General features: G+C 41.6%; 1 pseudogene; it reads right to left on the bottom strand.

Moving 5' to 3' along the window:
* Positions 1-1,736: 1,736 nt before the first annotated feature.
* Positions 1,737-2,692, bottom strand: LOC148022454 (putative catabolite repression protein creC; annotated as a pseudogene).
* Positions 2,693-3,694: the final 1,002 nt, after the last annotated feature.

Raw genomic sequence — 3,694 nt, 5'->3', positions numbered from 1 at the left:
GTACAGAAGGGGGTTCTTGACTGCTAGGAACACACTGGTATCGACCGTTTGCCACGATATTGACTGTAGAGCTCAATCATTCCAAGAGCTCCGCCTTCGCGCGAGATAGTAAGCGATTGGAAGCTCTCAATCTTAGCTTCACTCTGATACCATTGTTGCACAGATCGGACGCCGTATGCGCGCGTAGTGAGCGTTAGAAGGTTCCCAAGAACAAAAGAACTCTACTTTTTACACAAAAACCAATGAAGAAAGCTTGCACGACATGAACAAGAAACCAATTGGGTGCAATCTTCCCCCATGCCTTGTGTGAGTGCTCCACAAAGCATGTACTTAATATATTATTCATCTTCAAGCTCAAGAAATAGCCCAATTTACAAAATAGCACACTTTAGATTTTGTGTTTGCTTTTGTGCCACTAAAGAAGTAAAGCTATTGGGCGCCCAAGAAGTCAAGCAGTACCCAATATACAATGTCCAATACAAATATTTAAATCGTGCGCCCATGTGTATACAAAAGTAATAAATAAATATCAAGTGCTTTAATAAATAAGCACGACAAAATATAGGCGCCATGCCTAAGATACGTGCCCATCAAAAATTGATGATAATTTGAATAAACGCTGTCGAAGGGTTTTCGAAAGCAAAGTCGCGGCCACAGAGGACCTTGACTAATTTCAGGATAGAAGATCAATCAAGCGAGATCACGATTCAATTTGAAAGAAGGTCACCTCAATTTCGGATAATGGCCCTATAATCAACTTGTTCAAGCCTTTTGGTCTCTTGAATGTGGCAAATAGACCTGAATGTATGCAATACTAGCCTTCACCCGTTTGATTACATTAACCCTGTTCAATATCAACAGCTTTAGCTTCATTAAAAAAACAAATCTGATTTATAAACTGGCTACTCAAAAATTGAAGTCCTTCACGTCCTTTCTTGCTTTTTCAAAGAGAAACACTCTACAGGTTCTTTGTTGATCAGTATTGTATAGGAAGCACCAAGATAATCTGTATGGATGAAGACTAGACTCTTGCTATTTCAGAGAGGAACACTCGATCAAGTGGCTTGTAGCACTGGTGGAAGCTCTACAGAGGTGCACTTGAAGAAGTTCCTTTTGAACCACTGAAAAGTACTGCACTTACTCATGGAGTCAGAATCAAACATGAGCTACAACAGTATTCTCCTGAGATGTAGTAGATATCTTTATGGCCCTCCTTCTTCCTGGTCACATAGTCCTTGAGGCTTGTCATATCATCCCCACTCTTTATGGAGTGGTAGCACAGAAGCTCTGCGAGTTTGGGACGATTTTGGCTATCTTCATGTACTCCAAGTTTGATGTTCTTGGAGAAAGCCTCGTAGAACTTATTGTAGTCTTCTTTGTTTTTAGCGATGTCAAAGAGCAACTCGATGCACTTCTTCACCAGATTCTTCTTCATGACCTCCAGGATCTTATTCTGCTGCAGCATCTCACGAGAAATATTCAGAGAGGAAGGTCTTCAGAATCGACCACACCCTTTACGAAACTCAGGTACCTAGGAATAAGCTCCTCACATTTGTCCATAATCAACACTCTACAGACATCCTCCATGATGGGTTCTCAGGGTTGATCTCCATAGTCTTTTTACTAGACATGTAGCTAGACATGGAGGTGTTACGAAGAGCCTATGCCTTCATGATCCTCTCCATATTCACAGTCCAACCATACTCACATGTGACAAGGCAACAGGGGAAAATCCACTACACGATCTCATACAACCACCTTTTTTTTCTCCATTCAATCTCATGTTGTCCTGCTTTTTCCCCCCCTAGGCCGATAAAATCTCTCCTCTTTTCGTTTTCTGCTTGTTTTTTTTCTCCACGCGCCCAGGAACTTGGAAGATACACATGCTTTCTCTCTGCTCTTTCTTCCCCATGCGGCCTACAATAACCCCCCTTTTTGACCAGAAAAGCAGCCTTCTCCCAAATTTTGACATGCCCTTCATGGAAAACTGTTAGGATCGAATCCTTGGTAAATATCAAACCTGACAAGGGTTCCACATGTACATGATGGACAACAACAGGTGCCAATTTTGGCACTTCACGTCTTACAGGAGGTGGTTGTAAGATTCCAGTTGGATGTGCATTGTCCCAATGAGCAGACTGTCCACTGGCACTGTTGTATGTGGATGAACCTCTTGAAGGACCCAATCTGCGAAGTGGTACCACAACCTCATGCATTGACAGGTCCCATAAAAGTAGTTGAGTCTCCTCTCCAACAGAACCAAATTGATATGTAACTGTATCCCCATTACCATCTGAAGCAGGGGGTGTCCAAAACAGATCAAATGCAACACCACTCACCCAAGAGTTGTGCCCTTCACCCCAAGCTACAACACCACGATCCTCCATACTCCAAACCTAAACAAGGTCATCTTCACCTCCAGCCAAGACATACTTGCTATCTGGGCTCCAAGATCAGCTAAGAAGGGAACCAAAATAACTTTTGCCTCCACAGATTAGTTGTTCAGTCTTGAAATCAAAACTCTGAGATAGCCAACTAGTCCAACACTTGCTAAATACAAGCCATTTGCAGAGAATGCAAAGTTATTGATAGAACCTTGGCATATGTGCCACCTTACCAAGGGACTGCTCTTACTGACAGCTCCTATGTTGCTACAAGCTCTCAAAATATATGAATAAGTGGTGATATCCATGTTGATGCACTCATGTTGCATTCTTTCAAACAATTCAAACACATCGACTAAGTATGTACAAAGTAGCAAATGCCACACACACAACTTTTTGGTGAATTCCACACCTCGAATGCGCAGCAGTACGACAACGCTATCCTCCAATGCTTCCCAATGCCATCGCTGCTTGCTCTACACATCAACTAAAGCATTCACAATTGTTAGAAAAATAATACAATTAAACCGACAAAAGTGAATACCTAGCAATCTTCAGCTACAAAAATAAATTGGTTAGAAATCAATCCTAACCTTAATTTATTACGAGTGCACACTCAAAACTCATAAACGTTTATTAATTTGAATATGTATTTTGCGGAATCACCTGCTATGGAATCACCCACTTACACATTAAATTAACAAAACGCCTGAAAAGGATAGGCGTCCCCATCGACTTCTCGCAAAAGAATCCAATTTATGTATGAGCCCCGGTAATAATAAAATTTTGTAGAATCCACCGCAAAACCTCACGAAATCCATCGTGGAATATGCCTCCTGGCATCACCTTCTATATGGAATCACCCACTTGCACATTAAATTAACAAGACGCCCGAAAAGGACAGGCGTCCCCATCAACTTTTCGCACAAGGAATCCACCTTATGTATGAGCCCTGGCAACAAATATAATTTTACAGAATCCACCGCAAAACCTCACGGAATCCACCGTGGAATATGCCTCCTAGCATCACCAGAAGAGAGAGAAAGAGAGTGACAAGGAGAGAGAAAGACTAGAAAAAGATAGAGAAAGAAAGAAAAGGAGGAGAGGAAGCCATGAAAGCTAGAGTGACAAGGAGAGAGAAAGACTAGAAAAAGATAGAGAAAGAAAGAAAAGGAGGAGAGGAAGCCATGAAAGCTAGAGAGAGAGAGAGAGAGGGAAGATGAAGGAGACTTGTTATTATAATCTGATGAAAAAAATGTCAAGCCCCTTTAAACATCTTATATACCCGCTAGTGTAGCATGTATTTTTCC

The sequence above is a fragment of the Lygodium microphyllum genome, chromosome 16, assembly GCF_053477565.2.
Source record: "Lygodium microphyllum isolate KBCC chromosome 16, Lygodium_microphyllum_v1.1.10, whole genome shotgun sequence".
NCBI lineage: Eukaryota > Viridiplantae > Streptophyta > Polypodiopsida > Schizaeales > Lygodiaceae > Lygodium > Lygodium microphyllum.
This window is presented reverse-complemented; position numbering and strand designations above follow the sequence as displayed.